Below are 10,262 nucleotides of genomic sequence, written 5' to 3' on the forward strand. Positions count from 1 at the left end.
ACAAATGTAGAAAGCAAAGTTTGGGCGATAACTATTTCATTCATATAAATATCAACTTAGGAGTGAATCCAAAGTATGCGGGGCTATGGTGTCTGCTTCTTCTCAGGAAGGGACAGTAACTAGCAAATTGATGGAGATTCTAACATTACATGGAAGTAGCTAAACTAATTGAAGACATTTAAAAATGTCTTTACCTCCAACAATTTGCAGTTAAAAAATTATTCAATGACACTTGTTAAAGCACAGTAAGGCAGGTTTTATTTGGGACCATTGCAATAGGTATAGGGACTACTGCTATCAGATTTTGTAGTCGGAGAGAGGGATTGGGCTCAACTCTGAATATAACAGGGAAAATAATTTAAAGCCAAGGAGATTGCTCCTGGCTATAAATTGTGAGTGTCAGTGGATGGAAATTTACTAAGAGGAAACGTCAGGGTTAGGGCCCTCTTGCTGAAGATAGGCCAGGATGATCAGGCCTCACCTGAGGAAAGGTGAAGAGATAAGGAACTCCACTGAGGGTAGGAGTTCTTGGTAAACCAATTTAGCAGGGCGTTTGCTGAAACTGTATTTTATGAGGAAGTGCCCAGATGGGCCTAGAAGATCCAGGAGCCTGACTAAAGTTTGGTCACTCAAATAACCTTTGTCACTGCCAGTCTAAGAGGTCAAAAGTGTAATTTTGTCTTTCCCTGGTTACTATAGAACCTAGGAAATATTTTATATTATTAGCCATTTGCATTTTCTTTCTCTGTGATCTTCCCGGTACGTATCCATTGCCCTTTGTTCCTGTTGCATTATTTTCTTAACTCTTGGTGTGTTGAGGTTAATAAATAATCCTGTGTGGTATACGATGGAAGTATTTTTCTGCTATTCAGTTTGCTTTCGTTTTGTTCTTAGGACGTTTTGTTACTCAGGAACAAATCCAGTTTTGCTGTGTGAAGGTGTGTGTTTCCATACACATACGGAGGATTTACAAATATGCTGTAGATGTCTGTATTTGCTTTGAAATGCCCTTCAATAAAAACCATCCCGGCTTCTGTGATTCTTATCTTCCCTTTTTAGTGTGGGAGGCTTCCTGCTTTGCTTTGTCTGCACATTTACATCGAGCCTGCCGAGCTTAATTTTAACCTGGGGAAAAATACAGAATAGAAGCTATTTTCAGTCAGGTCATATTACTGAGAACACCTGTGAAATTCAGGATATTTTCTTGGGGGTAAGTTAAAATGTAGGACGCCACCTTGCCTGAAGCACATTTGTGGTTGCTGTACAAATTGGGAGGTGTTACTTGGGGCCAAAAACCTTGTCACTTTCACACCAGCACTGCTTCTAAATAACATGCCTCCAACCCTCAATCCTTGGTATTAATTCTGAAACAACTAGTATAACCATCTGTTGAAAAGTTCTGTGGGAAAAAAGGGGTCTTTGTGGCCTGTTTTATTCACTTCCATGATGATCAACACAGAGATATTTTACATTTTGGTTATCAGTCTATTTTTTCTTGCTCCAGTTTGCCTTCCTAAATGTCTGGCCATAGAGAGGCAAATAAAATATACACCCACCCTAGATGATTATAGTGTCAAAATTCCCTTAATCACACAGTAGCCCCAACCTCCTGTTTGAGTAATGTTTTTCCTACCTGGTCGTGTGAATTGTCTTATTGTTTTGGTGAAATGTTGATGCTACTACCTACTCTCATCCTCCCACCTCCATTTGCAGATAAAATCTAATTATCACCTCAGGATGGTTTCTTGACATACAATATAATCACCAACACAAAAGAATTTAGGGCACTATGACATTTAGCTTTTTTTTTTTTTTTTTTAAGACTGTTGTTTAAAAAAATGATCCTTTTAAATTAGCTATTTCACAATTAGTTTTTTAAAAAAGAAACAGAAAAAAAGAAAGAAAAGAGACAAAACCTTTTACTCTTAGTAATTAATCTATTTGTAGTGTTACATTGAAGGCAGTAGCAGAAGGGACAGTGAAAACTCATGACGGTTAACAAAGTAACAAAAGAACATGCTTTTAGGTCTTTAGGCAGGGATCGTTATTAAATTCCCTAGCTTTGATTAGAATTTTGTGATGCCAGCTACTGTATAATTCAGCCCCAGTTTATTTCAGAGTTTCTTCCTTAAATTCATTTATTTATTTCAAGACATTAAGGTATGGACTTTAGGTGTGGGGCATCTCCAATGCTCCTGTGTGCCAGGCACAAGGCGTGGGCCAGGAGAGTGAATCTCTGGTGGAGGGAGGTGAGGAATACAGGAAGTAGTGCATTTTCCTAAATAGAGAAAACATTGAAGGCAGTCAGCTTGATAGAATCATCAGAAATAAAAATCAAGGCATAAAACAAAACCAGAAAGTACATTTATAACTCCGTATGTCAAACTGGAGAGAGGAAAGTGAAAAAGATGAGAAAAATATTTTGAGAAAAGTTGACTAGCTCCTCTGCAGTGACAGCATTCAGAAAATCAATCTAAACGCAGCCCTAGAGCAGCAATTCAGCTTCCCAGCTTGGAGGACTCTAGGTTTGAAGCTTTCAAGCTGCGATCAGATTTGAATCTCCCAGCTCACAGGGCGCTAACTAGAGGAGAAGGAAGACATACATCGCCACAGGACCCATCTCCACAGGACCACAGTGATGTGTCACCATAGGGTTTTCAGACTGAATGCACTGGCCACACCATGGGGTCCAATTGCTGCCATTTAGAAAAGCATGCTTTTAAAGTGTGTCATTTAAGAGTAAATATTCTTTTTTAAAAATGTGGGCCAGGAACTAATAAAAATGATGCACAAAGACGTGAGAAGTTATACTGCCTGTCTGTCCTCCTCCCTCAGAGAGACCACATTTCCCTTTGAAACAAAAATGAGGCCAGAATGAAAGGGCCTCCCTCCCTAGCCCCAGCCTCAGTTAGAGAGGGTCACAGGAGCTGGCCTACCATCTCTCTCCAAAATATGTTATCCGTGTACTTCACCAAGAGGATTCATTTGGTTTGACAAACTTTTCCCTTTAAAGAATAAACACTTCCTGAAGGGTTAAAGGCCAGGTAATGTCATTCACATTATTTTGCAACTAAGTTACTTTAATCATTATCATCATTAGTATTGCAGAGAAGTTTAAAAGGATTCTCATCTCTCAACCATATTTCATCCTCATAACCTTTTGAATCAGGTGGGACTCTTATTTACCCCATTTCACAGATGAGAAAAGTGGAGGGGGAGGTAAATCGCCTTGGGTCATACAACCAGTAAGTGCGGAGGCGAAATTTAAAGCCAGGTCTTCTGAGTCCAAGTTCAGGGCTGCTGCCATCACCCCAGCTAATTGCATTCGTTGCACTCCCACATTTGCTGGAACTGGAGCTTTGGGTGGGATTGGGGAAGGAGGGAAGAGAAGGTCTGGAAGTGTTGGAGGTGGCATGGGCAGGGAGGTATACCTTTCTGCTGAGATGGCTCACCCTCACCGCACAGGGTCTTGATGTTTGGAGAACTGACCGGACCATGTGGATTTGGTCCAGCTCTTCCATACTCTTCCACACTCCAGTCATTTGCCCTTGGGTGACTTCTTTCTCCGTAAGGTCTTGTCATGAGTCCTGAAGGCACCAGTTCCACGCTCCTTCGTCAGCATGCTGCCACCTTTGAAACACAAGCATGCTGTTTCTTTTGCCTGAACCCGAATAGAACTGTAAAAGGTGACATCTTGTCAGTGGGAAGCAAAGTCAGGTCATGTTCTTGAAGGTAAAGTTAGGCCAGGGTTCTATGGAATAAGCTGTAACCATCTTTCATGAGAATTGTGCTTTTTTCCCATTTTGCTTTGTTTTGTTTTCTCATTCCTGCCTCAGCGATACCCTTGAAGGATGGATGGGATCCTTCATGTCCATGTGTACCTCACCTGCTTCAGGAGACACCAGACTGAACCTTTCTCTCTGACGTTCTCCTTGGGTCCATCCCACATGCTGCCTGGGAGCTTCTTCCTTGTCACCTAAGGTCCCGTATATCTTCATTTTTGCCCTGGATCCGGCACCTATAGATGGAAAGAGATTTATAAGAAACACTGCACAATCAAAATATATGGACTTTGAATTCTTATTCAAAGTGTAAGAAAAAAAAGTTATCCCGGATATATTTGATGATATTACAGAATTAGTGTTCCTTCTTAGGTGTGAAATAATATTGTGGTCATGTTTTAAGAAAGAATCTCCCTCTATTTACATATAAAAATATGATAGGAGAAAAAAGATGTCTACTTTTTTGCTTCAAAATCTTCAAATCTCCCTTTCACCTACCTCATTCCCTTTACCATGTAAACATGTCCTATTTGCATTATAAATATTAAATTTCTAAATTCATATGTAGTTAAACTACTAGGTTTTTAAAAAATTGAGTATCAGATCTGTTATAAGGATGAAATTAAATGTTTCCATGTCCATTTCCATTTTTTAGGCTAAATGGTGGGGAGACCAGAAAGCTCACTATTTCACCTATTCCTGTCTCCTTTGTCATTTTCTTTAGTAATATTCTGGATAGAGAAAGGTAAGGACCATGTACAAATGACTTCTGTAGTGGTAGGGTACATTCATGTGTTTTTCCAATGTGAGGAGATAGAGATCCTTTTACAAAGTTGAGCTCATGTTCTTTGTTTCCCAGCTGGCCTTTGAGTACAAGTACATTAGGATTTGTACACCTCTGAGGAGGATTTCAGGACCTTGCTGCAAACGGTGGACCAGTACTGGTGATTAGGTAGCTCGAGGGCCCCTAAACGCCTCCCTGTTGATTGACCAGCTGGAATGCATGGGTATGGCTTAGGCCTCTCCCATCCCCACTCTCTGGGAGGAGGGGAGATCTGTTACAAGTGCATTGAAAGGATCTCTCTAGACACTTGGCAGTCAGAAGCAGATATGGTAGCTTTTAGCCCCCTCAGCCCATCTTTGGCCTCTGCCACCCATGTGGTTGGGCTGTACCCAAGGAGAAACCACCTCATCTTCAATGGTCGTGAAGATTTCTGGGAATGGGATCAAGGCTTTCCCCTACTGTAATATATAGATGACTGTTCCAATACAGCAAGTGTCTTCATGCTCCACTCCTCTGGGGTAGCTTTGGATTTTGGCTGGAATGTTCTCATTACTAGCATCTGCTTTTAATTTGCATATGATCAAGCAGGTCAGCCCCAACTGCATCTCTCAGGCTGTTAAGAATTCAGAGGCAGAATCTCCTGAATGTGATGTGAGACCAGGCTGTTTCAAAATCGTCACTGATCCTACTGAGGAAATATAAGGAGAAAGGAAGGAGAGAAAGAAGCAGAGGATTTATGAGTTATTTATTAGTTTGTGATGCTACATATATCAATGGTAACCCTATCTTGACATCTCTCCCTTCTACCTCCACTCCTAATTCTTTCTGGATCTGAAGTGGAAAGAGACAATGAAGGAAGGAACTGAATATAATTCATTCATGAGCATGTAAGATAACCCCTTCTCCTCTTCCCTTTCTTACTCTGCCATGTAACAAATATTGTTAAGTATACCAGTTGTTTTCCAATACTAGAAATACCAATAAAAACACCAGTGATTTTTCTTTTCTTTTCTTTTCTTTTTTTTTTTTTTTTTTTTTTGAGACAGAGTTTTGCTCTTGTTGCCCAGGCTGGAGTGCAATGGTGCGATCTTGGCTCCCTGCAACCTCTGCCTCCCGGGTTCAAGCAATTCTCCTGCATCAGCCTCCCGAATAGCTGGGATTACAGGCATGCACCATCACACCCAGCTAATTTTTGCATTTTTAGTAGAGACAGGGTTTCTCCATGTTGGTCAGGTTGGTCTTGAACTCCCGACCTCAGGGGATCCACTTGCCTCGGCCTCCCAGAGGGCTGGGATTACAGGTGTGAGCCACCGTGCCCAGCTGTTATTTTTCAATACTAAAACAAAAATTGAGACTAGGGATTATGAGGATTGTTATGAAAACATAAGTTGTAAATTTCTTGCACATTTGGGAGTTGTTTCAGGAAAACAGATACTTGGTGTTTTTTCAACATTTTTAGTAATGATTGTATGGTATTATTTATGAAAATATAATTCACTAGGTTTTAAAAATTAAAATTTGTCCTTTATTAAATAACTCAGTACTCACAGACAGAGAGTTTGAAGAAAAGTATATTGTAGAATTTCTGTGTTTCAAGAAAGAGCCCTGCAGTTGCAATGGATTGATCTAATCAGCCGATTCATTGATTAGAAACTGAATCAAGTATTTGATTCTGTATCTTTAAATTAGTCTAATTCATCCATAAGCCATGTGACTAACTGGTAGCAAGTTAAAAATGACAAGAAATCCAGCCTAGTTTGTGGCAACTGTCTTGAGCTCTTCCACTTTGATTCTACCATTCACCCACTCATTCATTCAATCAACTCTAAATGAGACTCTACTATGTGGACAGCAATGAGTAAGATATCATTAGTTCCTGTGTCTAGGTGCTTATTTCGGTGTGAACAGACATTTGACTAGCTCATTTGGGTTACATTTCAACATAATGTAATATGGGCTATAGTAGGAGGGAGACGTGACCTAGACTGGTATTGCCAAGAGAGGCCACCCAGAGGAGGTATTGGATACCTAAGCTGTCATGAAGGATCAAGTAGGTGCTCGCTGGGGAGGGAGAGGAGCTTGTTCCAGCCAAGGGTAGCAGCTTGGGTGCACAGACAAGAGGGCATATAGGGACTTTATTTTGGGAAATATTGAGGAACCCTAGGGGGTTGGGGTATAAAATGCAAGGTGGAGGGGTGTGTGTGTATGTGTGTGTGTGTGTTAGATATGAAGAGTTGGGGGAGGGTAATGTCAAGAGTTGACAGGAGTTCTAGGCTTAAAACAAGCAAGGACTCTGGGGAACTTTAATGAACTGGCCAGACTCCTGAAGCTGGCTGCTGGGCTGGGCTGATTAGTCTTAGGACCAGTTAGGCTTTACTGGCTGCCAGCCTGGGTCACGCCCCACACACCTCAAACACAATCGGGGATGGGAAGAGAGGAAGATGCAGTAGGCACTGACCTTCTGACCTTGGCAGGATGCATGAGCTGTTCTGCCCTTTCAGGAGGTTCTACCCCTCTGAGCTCAGTTCCCCTCCTCACTCTGTGATGACAGTCTTAGCACTCAAGATGCAGTGACCTGTCAGGAAGCGGGGGCAGAGGCCTGCTGTCTTCTTTTGAACTCGGTCTCCAGAGCCCAGAATATTAGGTTGTTGCTCAATGTTTGTTGAATGAATAACTGAATGTGAGAAGTTGTTGGAGAAGAACTTTCAGGAAGAAGTTTTGTGGTGATCACCACCCAGGTCCCATGGTTGAGGTCTCAGCCCTTTGGAGGAAGGAGTGGTAAGGTTAATACGGGCTGGTATACAGGGTTGCTGTGGGCCCAGAGTGCAGGGGAGATGCCTGGTCCCCTCCTCCAGTCAGTCCTCCCTGGGCATAGTGAAGTCTCTGGGGAGGGCAGCACCCACAGCTCTGGCCTGGTCCCCGCATTCCCACAGAAGTAGTGGTGAGAAGAGTCAAGTTACCATGTGACCTTGAATGCAAGGACGTTTGAGGGGAGTGGAAGGACAGGAATGGAGACTCCCAAATTCATGGGGACAGCTTTGCTGGGGACCAAAAGTCCAGTAAGTAAGGCAGTGAGCCAGGGAGAGCTGGGTTATTACTGCTTGTGTGATCTCACCCTTCACCGCCAGTTCATGAAGTCTGAGGAAATTCAGGTTGCCTTTGATATTAACTTGCATGAAGACTATCACCGATTGAATGATAGCCTTCAGTTACTCTCTAGTCTCCAAATACGTCCTCTCTTTTTGCCCCATATCTTGACATGAGTGGTTCCTGTGCTTGGAGGGACTCCTGTTTCTTCTTCATTTAACACAGAGCTTCTGTTCATTCTTCAAAACCCTGGTAAGATATTGTTGCTTCACTGCAAACTCTCTGCCACCACCCAGAGTTCCTTGTTCTCCCCTTTGTGACCTCGTAACCTTGTCACAGTGCTCTCTGCTGTGTTGGAATAATCTGTTTACTTGATGTTTTAGGCCGTTCTTGCACTGCTATAAATAAATACCTGAGACTGGGTAATTTAGAAAGAAAAGAGGTTTAATTTGGCTCACAGTTCTGCAGGCTGTACAGGAAGCATAGTGCTGGCATCTGCTTGGCCTTCCGGGCCTCAGAAAGCTTACAATGAGGCGGAAGGCAAAGAGGAAGCAGGCCCATCACATGGCCAGAGCAGGAGCGAGAGAGCCAGAGATTGGATTGGAGGTGCCACTTACTTTTAAGTGACCAGATCTCACAAGAACTCACTCACTATTGCAAAGACAGTAATAAAAGAAACTAAGCCATGAGGAATCCGCTCCCCTGACGCAAACACCTCCCACCGGGCCCCACCTCTGGCACTGGGGATTACAATTTAACACGAGATTTGGGTGAGAACAAATATCCAAACTATGTCACTTGATTGCCTCTCCAGTGTGACTCTGAGTTTCAAGGGTAATAATCCTGTCTTAAAATTTATATATATACAATTTATGTCACAGAGTCTCATTGTGAAAGAAAAAAAGCACATTAAAGGCCATATCTAAGGCACTGGAAATAGATCATCCACAGTTATTCCTAAAAGGTAATGAGTAGTTGAATTAACAAAATATGGTATTTATGTACATGAGTGTTATCCAGCCATAAAGAGGAACATATGCTGCAACAAGGATGAGACTTGAAAACGTTCTGCTCTGTGAAATAAGCCAGACACAGATGGACAAATATTGTATGATTCCACATAGAGGATTTACCTAGAATAGGCAAATTCCTAGAGACAGAAAATAGAGTATAGGCTTCCAGGGGCTGGAGGAAAGGGAAGAAAAAGAGTTATTGTTTAACGGGTTTGGAGTTTCTGTTTGGAATGATGAAAAGTTCTGGAATTAGTGGTGAATGTACTTAATGCCACTAAATTGTACACATAAAAATGTTTGGTGTAGTACATTTTATTTTATGTATCTTTTACCACAATTCTTTGGAAAAAAAAAAAAAAGCAACAAGAAGGGAAGAAACAAATGAAAAAATTTAGCAGTAAAGTGTTCCAATGACCCAAATGCAGAGAGTAGTACAAAAGTATGTGGACCAGTTACATGGGAGATGGCACTACAGGCTCTTTATCAAGAGAAGAAAACCAGGGGCTCACACCTGTAATCCCAGCACTTTGGGAGGCCGAGGTGGGTGGATCACGAGGTCAGGAGATCGAGACCATCCTGGCGAACACGGTGAAACTGTGTCTCTACTAAAAATACAGAAAATTAAGCCAGGAGTGGTGTCACATGCCTGTAGTTCCAGCTACTCGGGAGGCTGAGGCAGGAGAATTACTTGAGCCTGGGAGGTGAAGATTGCAGTGAGCCAAGATCGTACCACTGCACTCCAGCCTGGGCGACAGAGCGAAACTCCATCTCAAAAAAAAATAATAAAAATTAAAAAAAAAAAAAAAAAGAGAAGAAACCCTGTGTTCTTTCTCTTGACACATATTTAAGGAATCAGTAAGATTCCATCAACATAAGCATCATATTCTCTTATTTTTCTGCAAAATCATCAGCGGCAAGTGCTTTTTCTTAATATTAAAATATACCTATTCTGGCTGCGCACGGTGGCTCATGCCTGTAATCCCAGCACTTTGGGAGGACAAGGCAGGTGGATCACTTGAGTTCAAGAGTTCAAGACCAGCCTGGGCGACATGGTGAAACCCTGTCTCTGCAAAAAAAAAAAAAAATACAAAAAATTAGCTGGGTGTGGTGGCGCACACTGTGGTACCAGCTACTTGGGAGGTTGAGGTGGGAAGATTGCTGGAACCCTCGAGGTTGAGGCTGCAGTGAGCCGAGATCGCATCACTGCACTCTAGTCTGGGTGACAGAGTGAGATCCTGTCTGAAATAAATAAATAATTAAAAGTAAATTATACTTCTGTCTATGGAATTTTACTTCACATGAGCTGAGAGAACTCAAACTTGGGTTATTGAAATGCTTTAGAAAATTGTTAAACTGTTTACTTCTTTTAGTTTTTAATCTGTGTTAGTTATGTGTGTGTGTGTGCATGTGTGTGTATATATGTGTATGTGTGTGTCTGTGTATATATATACCACTGCACTCTAACCTTGGCAACAGAGTGAGACCCTGTCTCTAAAAAATAATAAAAAATAAGTCAATAATAAAATAAGTTGGCCAGGTGCAGTGGCTCATGCCTGTAATCACAGCACTTTGCATGGCTGAGACAAATAATTAATA

General features: G+C 41.8%; 1 long non-coding RNA gene across 1 annotated transcript; it reads right to left on the reverse strand.

Moving 5' to 3' along the window:
* Positions 1 to 241: 241 nt before the first annotated feature.
* Positions 242 to 7,903, reverse strand: LOC112623489. The gene is made up of 3 exons (XR_003119149.1): positions 7,025 to 7,903; positions 3,887 to 4,018; positions 242 to 1,125 (listed from the first exon to the last, which is right to left on the reverse strand). It is a non-coding gene; the product is annotated as an uncharacterized LOC112623489 (long non-coding RNA).
* Between the last annotated feature and the right edge of the window lie 2,359 nt (positions 7,904 to 10,262).

This window comes from Theropithecus gelada, chromosome 4 (assembly GCF_003255815.1).
Source record: "Theropithecus gelada isolate Dixy chromosome 4, Tgel_1.0, whole genome shotgun sequence".
Lineage (NCBI taxonomy): Eukaryota > Metazoa > Chordata > Mammalia > Primates > Cercopithecidae > Theropithecus > Theropithecus gelada.